The sequence below is a fragment of the Lissotriton vulgaris genome, chromosome 3_1 (assembly GCF_964263255.1).
Source record: "Lissotriton vulgaris chromosome 3_1, aLisVul1.2, whole genome shotgun sequence".
In the NCBI taxonomy this organism is placed as follows: domain Eukaryota; kingdom Metazoa; phylum Chordata; class Amphibia; order Caudata; family Salamandridae; genus Lissotriton; species Lissotriton vulgaris.
This window is the reverse complement of record NC_141689.1, coordinates 1,257,129,271-1,257,145,557: the sequence shown is the minus strand read 5'-3', so window position 1 is coordinate 1,257,145,557 and position 16,287 is coordinate 1,257,129,271. Positions and strand designations below refer to the sequence as shown.

Below are 16,287 nucleotides of genomic sequence, written 5' to 3'. Positions count from 1 at the left end.
AAGAAAGTGGCAGCTATGGAAGGGATTCAGAAGGGCCTTGCGCTCCGGGCCGAGGATGCAGAAGGGCGTGCCCGGAGAAACAACCTGCGGTTTGTGGGATTTCCGGAGGGCAGCGAGAAGGGCAACATGGAGGCATTCCTGACACAGTGGCTGGAGGGGTGGCTCCCCCCGGAGTCCCTCTCGCGCTGCTTTGTAATTGAGCGGGCACATCGAGCACTTCTCCCAAAGCCACCGGTGGGGGCTCGTCCCCGACCAGTAATTGCCAAACTCCTCAATTATCATGACCGCGACACTATCCTGAGACAGGCGCGAGCAAAGGAGCCCCTAATGTATGAGAATCACAAAATACTGATATTCCCAAACTACACTAAGCTGTTGCAGCAACGACAATCCTTTACTGCAGCAAAGGCGCGACTACGAGGCCTCACAATCCAATACGCCCTGCTCTACCCAGCCCGCTTGCGAGTGCTATTCCAGTCCCGGACCCAGTTCTTCAACACTCTGGAGGAGGTTTTTGCTTGGACAGATGAGACGGTCCGAGTCAGGGTGCATACCCCTCCGGGCCGCGATTCGACTCGTCCTCCACGACGGGACCCCCGAAGACCCCCCGGAGGTCGCGAAGCAGGAGCAACTGGAGAGCGAGTTCTCAGAAGAGCCAGCCTCCCCGGGATGGGGCGACGGGGGACACCAATACAGATGACACTCCGGCTCAGGAGCCATGAGGCCCAGTGCTACTCTAAAACTTTCTAGTGCGAATCCCAGATGGATGCAGACGGATCATGATCCTACCGGGAGCGACGATAGCTCTTGAAACTCACCACCAGACTATTTGCTTAACATTTAATGCATTGAGGTGGGACGTGGGTTGGGGGATGCCTGAGGTTGGGCGGATATCACCCCTGAGGTTAGCAAAGTTAGTTGGGTAAGGGGTAAGTTGGGTCTGGGTGGGTAGTTTGTGGGGATCCATTGGAATAGTGCTTCTTTAGCCTCACATTGGGGGCTGGAGATGATCTATACCACGACAGATACTTCAATGTTTCTGAGGTATGGGGGGGTGGGGGAGTTGTGGGCAGGGCTGGAGGTGTTCAAAGGGTAGGGGGGCTGTTGGGGGGTGCGAGTCTGGGTGGAGGGGGTTGGAGGGGGGGCTGGGAGGGATGGGGCAGTTTGTACCGACACAGTGTCCATTCAAGTCCGGTTGCAATTCTATGTGTGTGTGTGGTCCCATGTACCCAGGGCCCTGATTTATCTGCCCATCGATGGCGGTTGACACCCACGGGGCAGGCCTTCCATGGGTGTCACTGCGTGTAGTGAGTTGGAATGTACGGGGAATGCTCGACAAAATAAAGAGAGGTGCAGTATTGCAATTGGGGAAGAGAGAAAAAGCGGATGTGCTGCTCTTACAAGAGACTCACCTCCTAGGCACCAAAACCCTTAGCTTACAACGGTACGGCCACAGCAGGTGTTCCACGCAGGCTTTGTGAGAGGGTCACGAGGTGTCGCAGGTCTAATATATCGCAGGCTGCCCCATGTACATGAGACACAATGGGTTGACACCCATGGCAGATTTGTTTTCATCAAAGGAATGGTGGGTGATGAGCCATTGGTCTTTGGTAGTGTGTATGCCCCGCCCCCACTGCAAGAGGCCCTCATTGAAAAACTGTTTGACGTGTGGGCCGAAATCCCGAATGTGATGGCAATAGTGGGTGGCGATTGGAATGATGTAATGAATGGACGTATGGACCGTTATAGGCCCGGAGGGGGTCTTATAGCAGATGTCCCACTAAATTGAGTAGCATGGTGCAGGGGATGGGCTGGATAGATGCATGGCGGTACCAGCATACTCACAACCGCGAATATACATATGTCTCAGCTGTACATAAGTCCTTTTCCAGACTCGATTATCTGTTTATTCCTCATAGCTGGATAGGGAGGGTGGCCGCCATGTCCATGTTCCCGCGAGGCCTGTCAGATCATTCCCCACTAGCGATGGACCTACATCTAGATAGGAGGTGGCAGCCCTTTAGGTGGCGCTTGTCCACATGGCATCTGCAACAAGACGGCTATCAGTCGCATATGCGGGAGGCCATATCTCAGTATTGGGACAGCAATGACAGGCCTGAAACGGGTGACTTGACCCTTTGGGAAGCTTTGAAGCCCGTGCTCCGTGGTGTGGATATTGCCTGGGGTGGGGCAGCCCGCAGGACCCGTAGGGAAGAAATAGAGGAGGCGGCGAAGCAGGTCTGAGATCTGGAAGAGGAATGCAATACAGGGGGGAATGTAGATGCCGTTGGGCAGCTGCTACTTGTCACGATTCTCGTCGCCTCAGGGTCAGGGTGATGCTGAAAGGGGTCCACCTCCTGATTTCCCCACACTCTGACTGTACAGAAAACACAGAGCGTAGAGGTAATTAAGCGAGGGATAAATCAGGGAAGGTAAGGAAAGGGACTGGAACGGATGGGACAGCTGAAATGACAAGAAGAGAGAATTATCACAACAGTTCTAACTACTCTCATTCAATTCTCGCTATTGAAACAATACATACCAAATAAATCAGGAGGGGACCTCTGCCTCTCTATACCATAGATACTTCTCTATAGACCAGTGCCGCCTGCAAGAAAACCACTGATTACCAATAGTTCGAACACACATCAGTATACATCAATAATGTTGTCATACCACACACATACCCATCTTAATCTTCCCTTTGATTGATAAAAGTTCTCTCCAGTAACCCAGCAAAGTAAATGTGTAGGAAGGAAAACTTCAGTCCCAAAGCAATAAAGGGAAATGGCTTCTAGATAGTCTTGCAATGAACCAAGTTCCGTACGAACAAAAATGTAGCACACGAAAAAGTATTCCTAGTTGGGCCCAACTATATAGGGAACACTAACAAAAATAGAAACGAACAAAAAGATTCCTCCGTAGAGGCCTACCAGTTCGTAACCGATAGAGACACCAGTCAGGGTTCTTTGGTTGATAATCCTCAAATGGCCGCTCTTCCTCGCGATGATTGCTCGTGGAAAGAAACAAACCCTAACCAGTTTCTTCTGTTCAAATCCCCCGGTACTCAGATCCAATCGGTTCCTGGAAACAAAGCTCCAACCACGATACACCTTCCCTCGCGGCAGCCGCACGCGAACGGGTAAGGCTGGACAAGGAAACGCCCTCCGTAGTCCTCGCTTGCAAAACCAAGTTCTTTGCCGCTCCTCGATTCCTTTTCCGCGGCAGCCGCTCGCGGAAAAGATAACGGCAAACTCCAAATGTTCCAAAGTCTTTGATCCTGGATAGTAGTTCCCAAAACGTAGAACTCGACACAAACTCTCACAGGTTCAAAAGAGTAATCACTTACGAAGCCCCCTAGTGGACATCCTGAATATATAGAATCAGTTCTCCACCCATTTACCATTATGGGAGTTGTAGTTCTGTAGGCGCAAATACGCAAATCCTGACAGTATGCCCTCCTTAGCGGCGCCTTCTAGCCCCAGGCTTCCCCGGATTCTGGGCATGGAACCGTCAAACCGCAAGAGGGGCATGCACTTCCGTACACGGTTCCCAGGAGTCATCCTCCGAAGTGTATCCCTTCCACGAGATTAAATACCACAGCTTCCCTTTTTGGTATTTGGAATCCAGGATACGACGCACCTCAAACTCCAGCTGGCCATCTCTCATCACTGGAGGGACCTCTTGACATCGTCCCGTTTTGGCTGGTTTCAGTAAACTGCAATGAAATACCGAATGTATCCGTAAGGAGGCTGGCAGCTTCAGCTTGTATGCCACAGGATTCACCACCCGCAGTATTTCATATGGTCCGATGAATCGAGGGTGGAATTTGCTGCGGTAGCGAAAACGAATGTTTTTTGTCGACAGCCACACCTTATCCCCCACCTGGTATACTGGACCCTCTTGACGACGCCGATCTTCCCACTTTTGTACGAGTCTTTCGCCCTTTCCAAGTGCAGTTGTACCCGGCGATGGATCTTCAACAATGCCTTCATCCGGGCAGCAACGGCAGGATGGTTTCGCACATCGCTAGGGATAGTAACAGGCAAGGGGTCAGCATGATAACCCGTGTTGGCCCGAAACGGAGATTCTCCCGTAGAACTATGCCAGGCATTGTTGTAGGACAATTCGGCCAGCCACAACAAGGAGACCCATGAGTCCTTAGCCTCTTCTGCGTAGCATCTCAGGTATTTTTTAAGAGTTTGGTTCAGCCTCTCCATTTGGCCATCGGACTGGGGATGGAAACTCGTAGACAAGGCATCCGTCACTTGTAGCGCCTTACACCATGTATGCCAGAACCTTGCGACAAACTGCGGCCCACGACCCGAAATGATGACTTTGGGGATTCCGTGCAACCGTACCACTTGGGTCAACAACAACTGCGCTGTTTGAGCAGCTGTAGGGAGATTTCGACATGGAATGAAATGTCCCATTTTGGTCAGGCTATCCACCACTACCAAGATGGCATCACAACCTTTATCCATCGGTAGTCCCAGCACGAAATCCATGCTTAACACTTGCCAGGGCCTAGAGGTGGTAGGTAGTGGCATCAGCAACCCCTTACTCCTGGTTTGTTCGCTCTTAGCTCTTGCACATGTCTCACACTGATCAATCCAAGTTTTTACGTCTTTCATCATTCCCTTCCACCAGAACTGTCTTTGTAATGCCTGGATGGCCTTCTGATGTTCCCGATGACCAGCAACCATGGCGTTATGACACCAATTAAAGGCCATCAAACGCAATTCATGCGTGGGAAGAAACAAGGCGTTATTCCGCATTGGCAATCCATGTTTCAGAGTGCGTGGCTTTTCTTTCCCAGCCCACACCTGCCATTGAGATACAAAGCATTGTTTCCGTACTGCTTCAATAAACAGCTCAACTGTAGTGGCACACACCACCCTCTCAGGAGGTAGAATCGACAACTGCTCTCCCTTTGACGATGCTTCGGAATCCATTTGACGGGACAACGAGTCCGCTTTCTTGTTGTCTGCCCCGGGACGAAAAGTAATAGTAAAATCGTACTCCGCGAAGAACAACATCCAACGCATTTGCCGTTGCGAAAGATGCCTAGCAGTCTTCATAAATTGCAGGTTTCGGTGGTCAGAGAACACTGTGACAGGATGTTGTCCCCACCACAAGTAAGGCCTCCACTCCTGAAAGGCCCTCTTCACAGCCAGTAGTTCTTTTTCCGCCACTGTATAATTCACCTCTGCAGGATTCAGTTTTTTAGACAAAAAGGCAACAGGGTGCAGCTGACCGGTGTGTTTGTCTCTTTGCGACAGAACCACACCTACGGCGATGTCCGAAGCATCAGCTTCCACTACAAATGGAACATCAGATTGTGGGTGTCTCAAAATAGGTGCAGAACAGAAGGCCTTGTTGAGCTGTTCAAATGCTTCTCCTGCTTCCGAGGTCCAGCAGAAGGTAACACCCTTTCTCAACAACCGGGTTACTGGAGAGGCTAGCTGCGAGAAATGGGCAATAAATCTCCGATAGTAATTGGAGAACCCTAGGAAGCATTGCACATCCTTCACACACCTCGGAATGGGCCATTCCTGCACTGCCTTTACTTTCCTATCTGCCATCCGAAAACCCTGGGGATTCAAGATCACACCCAAAAACTCCACTTCAGTCACTCCGAACTCACACTTGCTGAGTTTACAATACAAGCAGTGTTCCTGTAGTCTTTGGAGGATCAACATGACCTGACTAACGTGCTGAGATGGGGTTTCTGAATAAATCAGGATATCATCAATATAGATGACAACAAAGCGGTCGATGTACTCCTTCATGATGTCATTAAGAAAGAATTGGAACGCCGCAAGGGCGTTGCAAAGCCCGAACGGCATCACCAAATACTCAAACAACCCAAAGCGCGTCTTAAACGCCGTCTTCCACTCATCTCCGGCCTGAATCCGTACCAAGTGATAAGCCCCTTGCAGGTCCAACCGGGTGTATATGTTGGCCTCTTTCACCTGGTCTAGCAGGACGAGTATGAGTGGAAGAGGATAACGGTTTTTAATTGTGATCTTATTCAGCTGCCTGAAATCAATGCAAGCGCGCAGCTCACCGTTGGCTTTGGAGATAAAGAAAAGAGGTGATGCCGCTGGGGAACGCGATGGTCTTATGAACCCCAACGAGCACAGATGTTCTAGATACTCTTTTAAATATCTCGTCTCAGAATCAGACAGCGCATAAACCCTGCAAGTAGGTATCTTGGAGCCTTCCACCAAATCTATCCGACAGTCATAGTCGCGATGAGGTGGAAGCTTTTCAGCCTCCACTTTACTGAAAACCGCTCGATACTGATGGTATTCAACAGGCAACGCCACCTCTTTCTCTGCTGCAGTCGCCACCTGAAACACCTGTGCCAATGATAACGTATGTGATGCCCCGTCCTCCTGCAAACATTCGGACACACAATGCTCCGATGTGAACTGGATTCTAATTCTAATTTCTAATTTCTAATTTAAAATATTTCTAGAGCGCAGCGTACACCTTGCGGTTTCTTGGCGCTAGGGGGATCGGCAACTGAGGAAAAAAAAGACCAGGAAAAGATAAAGGGGGTATTGAGAGAGTTTAAGTGGGGAAGGCCTGGCTGAAGAGGAACGTTTTCAGATTTCTACGAAAGGGGAGATACTGGGTGGCAGAGCGGAGGTGATCAGGTAGTGAGTTCCAGAAAGTTGGAGCCAGGGTGGAGAAATTGGCTCCGCCCCACTTTTTACGAGTGAAGCGAGGGATCTGAAGGAGGGACTTGGAGGAAGACCGAAGTTCTCTTGCAGGTACATAGGGATTGATTAATGAGGAGATGAAAGCGGGGGCAGTGCCCTGGCGGGCCTGGAAGACCATGCAGCCTATCTTAAAGAGGGAACGTTCTTTTACAGGGAGCCAGTGAAGCTCCCTGAGAAGAGGGGTGGAATGGTGATAACGAGGGAGGCCGTACACCAGCCGGGCTGCCTGGTTCTGGATAGTCTGAAGTCTACGCAAACTGTACGCGGGGATGCCATGGTAGAGAGCGTTAGCGTAGTCCAGTCGCGATATTACTAGTGCGGCCATGATGATCTTAAGTGCCTGGGGGGAAAAGAAACGGGAAACAGTGCGGATGGTGCGGAGAGTGAGGAATCAGGAGGATACCACAGAACTAATTTGTGAATGGAGGGTGAGCTGGTTGATTATTTTGACACCGAGTGTTTTGACCGTGGTGGAGGGGGTCGGTGCGGGACCAAGAGAGGGGGGCCAGAAGAGAGAGTTCCAGAGGCTGGACGAACCACCAGTGAGAACCAGCTCGGTTTTATCCGGGTTCAGCTTGAGGTGGTTGTGGTTCATCCAGTCCCTGATGAATGTCATAGTTGACTGGAAGTTAGAGACAGAGAGAGGAGAAAGGGACAGATCAAAGATGAGCTGGAGGTCATCCGCGTAATTATAGACGGTGACCTCCAGCTGCTGGAGTGCGAAGATGAGAGGAAAGATATAAAGATTGAAAAGTAAGGGGGAGAGAGAGGATCCCTGGGGAACACCGAAGGTGACAGGGAGAGGAGTGGCCGTGAAGTCGCCTAGCCGGACCGCCTGAGTGCGGTCCCTCAGAAAGGAGGAGAGCCAGATCAAAGCTGATCCCCCGATGCCGGCCGCCTTGACACGGGTAAGTAAGATGGTATGGTCCACCGTGTCAAAGGCGGCGGAGAGATCAAGGAGGACCAGTGCCTGGTGTTTGTTCTCATCCATGCCCTTTCTGAGTTTGTCCAAGACTGAGACCACGACTGATTCGGTCGAATGCCTGGGACGGAACCCGGCTTGGCGGGATGCCAGTCCCCCATTTGCCTCAACATGGGCGCTGAGTGCCGCGGTAACGTGGCGTTTCATCACCTTGCCCAGAAAGGGTAGCAGGGAGATGGGGCGGTAGTTGGCCGAGATGGAAGGGTCAGCGCCAGGTTTTTTCAGGATGGGCACTATGGTAGCTGCCTTTAGCGCAGAGGGCACTACGCCCTGTGTCAGGGAGCTGTTGAGGAAGGCAATGGATGGTTTTAAACTTCCAATCCATCAAAGGATTGTGATGCCACAACCACGGCATCCCTAGAATAATTTCGTACTGTGGAGCCTCAATCATATTCAGCACGATGTATTCTACATGATCCCATGGCTGTCCACAAAGAGTCAATTCTAACACTTCTGTGTGTTCTACAATGGGGCCTGATTTTAGTGGAGTACCATCCACCGCCAAAACCAGCTCTGGTAGGTGAGTGGGAACTTTCTTTAATCCTAGCTTCTTCACCAAACCATAGTCGATAAAGTTCCCCGTAGCCCCGGAATCCACCATAGTTTTCACGGGAACCTTGTGTTGTCCTGAACCTAGATACATGGGCAAAATTACATGAGACACTGCTTCCATACTATCCACTACTCCCAAGGACGGTATCCTCCACTCCTTAGGGGGTGTTGGCATACTCTCAGCCCCCTCGCCTGCCTCCTGTATTTCATAATTATCTTCCGCTACCACTGCCACCATCTTCTTAGCAGGAAAAAACAAACTCCTTTTCTGGGGTTTCATAGTACAGTCCCGCACATAGTGCCCTTTTTTACCGCAATATGCATAAACCTTAGGCACGTCTGCTCTCTCGTTCGGCTTTGGTTAAAGGAGGACGAACAGCCCCTATTTCCATAGCCTCAGGTCCTGAATCTTTCTTTTGGGGGGCGCTCTCCACCTCATACCCACTCCCTGATCGACCACCTCGTTTACGCTCGCCTCCCCTCTCAGAGAGACGGTGGTCCAACCGCAAGGTAAGATTGATCAACCCTAAACAACTCGTGGGTTGGGGGTCGATTTGTGCCAGGATGTCTTTCATGTCATCATTCAACCCCTGATAGTATTGTGCCATTCTTTTCTCTTCAGGCCAGGCAGTTTCCCCTACCAATCTGTTGAATGTCGTCATATAAGTTATCAAATCCTTTCTCCCTTGGCGTAGCCCCAGTAAATCGCGGTCTGCACTAAGGGTGGTAGCCCTTCTATCAAATACTCTCTCAAATTCCCTTCGGAAGGCCGCCCAATCTGTTAACAAAGGATCATCTTTGCGCACTAAAGGGACTGCCCAGTCTGCTGCCTCTCCCGTCAAATATGATATCGCAAACGCCACCCTAGAGTGATTGGTAGGGAAGGGAGCTGGCCTACACGAAAAATACAAGGTGATCTGAGTCAAAAACGTCTGTATTTTAAGAGGGTCCCCTGCATATCTCTCAGGACTAGCCAGTGGGATCGGCGGGGGCACAGTGACCTGTATCTGGGGGACTCCTGCCGAAGCATCAAAAGGGTTTCTGGCTTGCCTATCAAATCTTTCTTTAAGAGCAGCGGTTTCGGCACGAGAATTCACTAACTCCTGCTGTACAATAACTAAGGCCTGCATCACTTCTTCAAGTGTAGTCATCTTTCAGCACACCCTGACCGGGAGGTTCTATATTTTCTTGGGTAAGTGATTCTGTCACGATTCTCGTCGCCTCAGGATCAGGGTGATGCTGAAAGGGGTCCACCTCCTGATTTCCCCACACTCTGACTGTACAGAAAACACAGAGCGTAGAGGTAATCAAGTGAGGGATAAATCAGGGAAGGTAAGGAAAGGGACTGGAACGGATGGGACAGCTGAAATGACAAGAAGAGAGAATTATGACAACAGTTCTAACTACTCTCATTCAATTCTCGCTATTGAAACAATACATACCAAATAAATCAGGAGGGGACCTCTGCCTCTCTATACCATAGATACTTCTCTATAGACCAGTGCCGCCTGCAAGAAAACCACTGATTACCAATAGTTCGAACACACATCAGTATACATCAATAATGTTGTCATACCACACAAATACCCATCTTAATCTTCACTTTGATTGATAAAAGTTCTCTCCAGTAACCCAGCAAAGTAAATGTGTAGGAAGGAAAACTTCAGTCCCAAAACAATAAAGGGAAATGGCTTCTAGATAGTCTTGCAACAAACCAAGTTCCGTACGAACAAAAATGTAGCACACGAAAAAGTATTCCTAGGTGGGCCCAACTATATAGGGAACACTAACAAAAATAGAAACGAACAAAAAGATTCCTCCGTAGAGGCCTACCAGTTCGTAACCGATAGAGACACCAGTCAGGGTTCTTTGGTTGATAATCCTCAAATGGCCGTTCTTCCTCGCGATGATTGCTCGTGGAAAGAAACAAACCCTAACCAGTTTCTTCTGTTCAAATCCCCCGGTACTCAGATCCAATCGGTTCCTGGAAACAAAGCTCCAACCACGATACACCTTCCCTCGCGGCAGCCGCACGCGAACGGGTAAGGCTGAACAAGGAAACGCCCTCCGTAGTCCTCGCTCGCAAAACCAAGTTCTTTGCCGCTCCTCGATTCCTTTTCCGCCGCAGCCGCTCGCGGAAAAGATAACGGCAAACTCCAAATGTTCCAAAGTCTTTGATCCTGGATAGTAGTTCCCAAAACGTAGAACTCGACACCAACTCTCACAGGTTCAAAAGAGTAATCACTTGCGAAGCCCCCTAGTGGACATCCTGAATATATAGAATCAGTTCTCCACCCATTTAGCATTATGGGAGTTGTAGTTCTGTAGGGGCAAATACGCAAATCCTGACACTACTGATGCAGCAGTCATATTCTTCTCTGCTAATGGACGAGGCTCGTCAGCTGTGGTTGGCTACATAAAGTAGAATATATCAGTGGGGTGATAAATCCAGCACCATGTTCTAGAGGCTTTGCCAGGGTACCTTCCAGGCGCAGTCCCTGCCGGGACTTCGTGACGAGTTGGGGGATCCTGTGACGGCCCCGGCGGAACTGGCTGCCAGCTTTGCACAATACTATGCAGCCCAATATGCCCCTCGGGAGTCTCTCCCAGCGGAGGATGTAGACAAATTCCTGGCGGACCTCCCGCCGCAGGTGCTTTCAGATGAGGGGCGTTATCGGCTGGAGCTCCCGCTATCGATGGAGGAGCTGGACGCAGCTCTCGGGGAACTGAACACGGGTAAGGCCCCCGGGCCTAACACATTCCCATGTGAATTCATGAAGACGTTTCATCTCCAGCTGGGGATGCGCTACAGAAGGGCACTGGAGGCGGCCAGGGAGTGTGGTCGCCTTCCGGCGGACTGGCGACACACTGAAATTGTGGTCTTCTGTAAGCCTGGGAGGCCTCCTGAACACCATGCCTCATATAGGCCAATATCGCTCCTAAATGTTGAAGCGAAAATATTGGCGAAAGCCCTGGCCAATCGCCTCCTCCCATGCATTACAGATCTGGTACACCCAGACCAGGCCGGGTTTATGCCCCATAGGGCGACGAGGCACAATATCCGTCGCGCGCAGGTGGTGATGGAGGCAGCCCGGGCTGCCAGGATCCCGGCGGCGCTCCTCCTGGCTGACATTAATAGAGCCTTCGATTCGTTAAGTTGGGTCTATCTCCGTGCGCTCTTATCTCGTCTGAACCTTGGACCCCATTTCCTTTCGTACCTGCAGTTGCTGTACACGGATCTGACGTCGTCGGTGAGAGTGGCGGGAGCGGTGTCCAGCCCCTTCCCTATCGGCCGAGGCACCCGGCAGGGCTGCCCTCTCTCACCTTATTTATTCACCCTGGCAATGGAGCAGCTGGCGACGTGGGTGCGAGTGGACGCACAGATGAGAGGAGTTGAGTGGGAGTCGGGACCGTCCGATCGAATTGCACTCTACACTGACGACGTCCTTTTCTTCCTTACGGATTTGAATACGTCCGGGCCCAGAGTCCTTGAGATAATGCGGATATTCGGGGAGGTATCAGCCATATTTCAGATGGTGGCTCTCCGCGTCTCCTTTGTCAGCTACAAAATTATCCGTATCCCATTGCGCCACAGTGGTTCAGACAGGTGAATTCGGCTTTGAGTCAGTTTCTTTGGGCCGGAGGGGTGGCGACAGTGCCACTCCGCACCTGCTTCCTCTCCACGTATTGTGGGGGCCTGGCAACATCAGACATCTTATCCTATTCTCAAGCGTCCCACCTACTGGTACTGAACGAAGGGTGGTACGGGGACCGGGGATACCCAGCCCATGCCCTTGAGAGATACATGATGGACCCGTACACGCTGCACACCATTTTATATTCGGCGGCTATAAGGAAGAGGCTCCCAGTGGTTACCCAGGTGATTTTCCAGGTGTGGCGTGGAGCTCTACGCCGTATGGGGTGGTGGAATACATTAACGAGAGAAACCCCAATGTGGCAAAATGGGCGGTTACCGGCACAGGCGTCCTTACAGGGATTCCATGGCTGGGATGCAATCGGTATATCGGCGTTGGGCCACGTCATGAAAGGCATGACCCTCAAATCGTTCCAAGCATTGAGAGAAGAATACGATATGCCTCGAACCCAATTTTTTAAATACCTACAAATCCGCCACGCCTTATCCCCCTCCTTGGTTGGCTTAGACTCGTTGCCTAAATTTAGTCCCCTAGAGGCTAAGGTATTTATGGGGGAATTGGATAATAAGAAAATATCTAATATATATTAGACACTGGTTAGACATTGTTCTTCTCCACTTGACAAGCTACGATCGTTGTGGGAGGGAGACATAGGTGCCTCGGAGGAGGAAGACTGGAGGGAGGCCCCGGAGGCTCCGAGAGGGGCGGCAATTGCAGTGCACCTGCGTTTTATTCAATTTAAGTATCTGAACAGAGCCTACTATACTAGGGATCGATTGTGGAGAGCTGGTCTGATTGCCTCCCCTGAGTGTCTGCGGTGTGAGCGTGCGGTAGGCACATTCATACATACGGTGTGGTCGTGTGAGAAACTGACGAGGTTCTGGACTGGTGTGTGGAATTGCTTGTCTGAGGTGTTGGGCTGGGACCTCCCCCGCTCACTACAGCTGGGCCTTCTTCATGGTATCGAACAGGTTGGAGGAAAAATTTATAAAAGCCATCTGCTGCTTCTGGGCCTCACGGTGGCCAAAAGAGATGTAGCTCGGGCATGGAAGGACCCTAGGGCTCCTTTAACATAAAGGTGTGGAAGAGGGGTTTGGACTTTTGTATGGGGCTGGAGCGCCCGATCTTCGAGGCCAGGGGCTGCCCCCAGAAACATTTTAAAATATGGAAGCGATGGGCAGACTATAGAGGGCTGTAGCTAGAACTACCAGTGCAAAGGGACGCTGATGCAGAACAATTGCTTGTTGACCCTGGGTAAAAAGGGGTACACACTGACTGTGAATTTGATACATTTTTACTTTTGGACCATGTAGACACTGTGTGGGGATGGGGGTGGGATCCGGGAGGGAAGGCAAGGGGAGGGCATTGGGGGGAAGGGAGTTTGGGAATGTTCATTTCTCTCAAAATGCTGATTGAACAGCTGGTATGTGATGGCTATTTATCTGCTCACTGGCCCCCCGGTTCATGGGGAGCAGTGTCCTCTTTGTAAATCATCAACAACATAATAAATTTGTTCTGAAAAAAAAAATCCAAGGTAGAACTCCTATGGGAAAGGGACCTTCACCAGGAGTTTCCCTTCGAGACCTGTGAAGAGCCACACTTCCTCTCGTTCTGCAAGCACAACACAAACATTGTAATATTTTTATAACAGGCGCTTCTTGACCCCTGAGGACCTCCATTAGTTCCAAATAACAATGCAAATTGCTGGTCTTGTTCTCACGACAAAAGTGATTTTTTATTCATGTTTTTTTTTTGTCCTTTGGTTAATAGGCTCTCGCGGCTCATTTGGAAGAAACTTAATGAAATTCTGTCCACGTCATTCCTTTTGATATTTCACATATTTTTTTAGGCAGCTCTTCCTCCCTGTGGCGTTCTCAAGGGAATATAGGAAAGTTTATTGATTTGGCTATAGCTATTGCCCTGCTATCACCACGAATTGGAAAGATACCACTAAAATAAATTGTATTGCCTGGTGGAATCTTTTATGTCATCATCACCGATTGGATCGCGCATATGCCACTTCCACTCCTTTACTGATTCAAAAAGATTTATTATGGTTGCAATTCACAACATTCCTATCCAGACAAGCTGTTCTATCCAAATCTACAGTCACTAGTTATAAACCTCTATAAATGTTGATAAATCCTCATTAAGTTAAAATGGTTATTATTGTAATGCTGTTATTACTTATCATTTCCTTTTCCACTTTTCCTCTCTTCTCCTTTTCTTTTTCTTTTTCCTTCTCCCTTTTTTCTTCTCTTACATAATCTTTAAAAAATGCATATTGTTTTGAAAATAGTTTATATTTTTCAATTCGAGCTCTGGTGTATTGAACTGTTAAGCTTGCATATATTTCTTTTATTTGCTGTGCTTGAATTGTACTGTTTTGAATATTGTTTTTACTTTATATTTGTCTCACCAAATAAGTTCAATAAAGCATTTTAAACTCCAGAAAATGGAGACATCGCCAGTCTGTGATGATAAACATCTTTCACTGACATGCATTGCTATTCAAACAGAATATTTTCTAATGTTATTTTTAAAATGGTGTTACATTCAAACAATGTATATGCTCTGCTGTGCTGAGAAGTAGTTAATATGTTGTGAAGCATGTTTGAATAAAAAGTACTCAAGTGTAATTGATTCTTCCCATGACAGAGAAACAAACTGTCAAATTACTGCTGAAGACCAAGAGAGATACTGCAGCTGCATGTTTTGTGTGACACCGCCAACTATAATCATGAATGCATCTGTTGTGCTGTACCAGAGTCACAAAGCACATGCAAATTTCCCTCATGTACCGTATACATTTCTCAGAAATCTCAGCAAGAGGAAGATACGTCAATGAGGACGAAAGGAAAGGTACCATTGCGTTCTGGTAAGTAGAGATGGGCACTCTTACTGGTACAGATACACAGTGGCCATATTGAAATAGCAATAAATGTAATGCTCCTAGATCTCCATAAGTTTAGATGTCCTGGATTCAAGAAGAGAAGGTACTGTTTTTGGTTTTGAAGGCACTATATCCACTTTGGGAGTCTACATTATGGTACAGATATGTGGGTATGGTTGATATTTCGACCGTGAAGATGCAAAACATCTGAGAGGAGCTCTTACAACAGGCTTAAAGAGAACTCGCACATCCCTGTGTGAGAGAAACTGGCAGACTGTTGTTGATAGTTCTCTATTTTTTTTATTTTAAGTATATTTTTATTGGGATTGAAGTACAATAAAAGGACATATAAAATTCATACAAAAGTACAGAATGTTCCTAGCTCACACCACAGGTTCATATAATTACAAGTAATCTGCAATAAATAATCAGGAATAAAAGTTCTGATCGGGGGGAGAATAAAAGGGGGCATTACATCACCACGACTGGGTGGCCAGAAGTACTATAATTAAATTCAAAACAAATCATACACATCATAATCTAGCCAACCTCCAGTTTGTTACCGTGGCCCGGAGACGTTCACCCATCTCACGTTTCCTGATTCCTTTGAATTCATAAAGACATGATTCAATATTATGAATCCCCAGCAATCTAGAGAGCCACATCTGGAACATCCTTCCACCCTGCAGAAATCAAGATCCGGAGTATAGCAACTGATATGAAAACTAATGCCTCTTCATCTTTCCCCAGACTTAGCTTTGAATCTGTACCGAACAACATCAAAGTTGGGGATAGATCGATGACAAGACCTAGCAGCCCCACCCAAAATGTTGTTATCTCTCTCTTAATAGGATCCAGCTGATTACATTGAGAGAACATATGCACGATATCTGCTTGACCTTCGTTGCATCTGGGGCAGTTATCATTTTCAATTAGTCCCCAGGCACATAGCGTTGCCGGTGTATGGTACAGATTCAATATTGTTTTATAATGTTGTGCCCGAAGGTTAGAAGCTCTAAAAACCTGTTTATTCAAAAAGAGGCCAGGTCTAGATCAATATCAGGGTCACCCAATTTTAAGGCCCAATTAGATTCCGTTTTCTCAATGTCATCCTGGATTCTCTCAACTAAGCAATTATATACAATCTAGATCTTCTTACAACCTCTTGTTAATATCGGAACCAAGGGGAAGTCGACTGATGACGACACTCTAGGTCTTAGAGCCGCAATAGTGCGAGATTTTTCACCATATAGGAGCCAATGGCTCCCAGGGATGCCAAATCTATCGTGCAATATCTCGAACCCCAATATCTTATCGTCCTCCAAGATATCTCCCAAGGTATTAATCCCCAATCCTTTCCAAGCCTGAAAGTTTCCATCTGTTCTCAGTTGGGGAAACATTTTGGAGTTACACAAGAGTAAGTAAGGGTCTAATTTAGGGACATTAAAAAATCTCAAGATCGATTTCCAGACT

The 16,287-nt window shown here is 48.5% G+C and overlaps 1 long non-coding RNA gene across 1 annotated transcript in view; it reads left to right on the top strand.

Annotated features, from left to right (window-relative positions):
* Positions 1–14,793, top strand: part of LOC147727770 (uncharacterized) — a 95,607-nt gene extending 80,814 nt beyond the window's left edge. The window contains exon 3 of the long non-coding RNA XR_015309507.1: positions 14,580–14,793. This is a non-coding gene — a long non-coding RNA (uncharacterized LOC147727770). The remainder of the gene's footprint in view (positions 1–14,579) is intronic.
* The last annotated feature ends 1,494 nt before the right edge of the window (positions 14,794–16,287 follow it).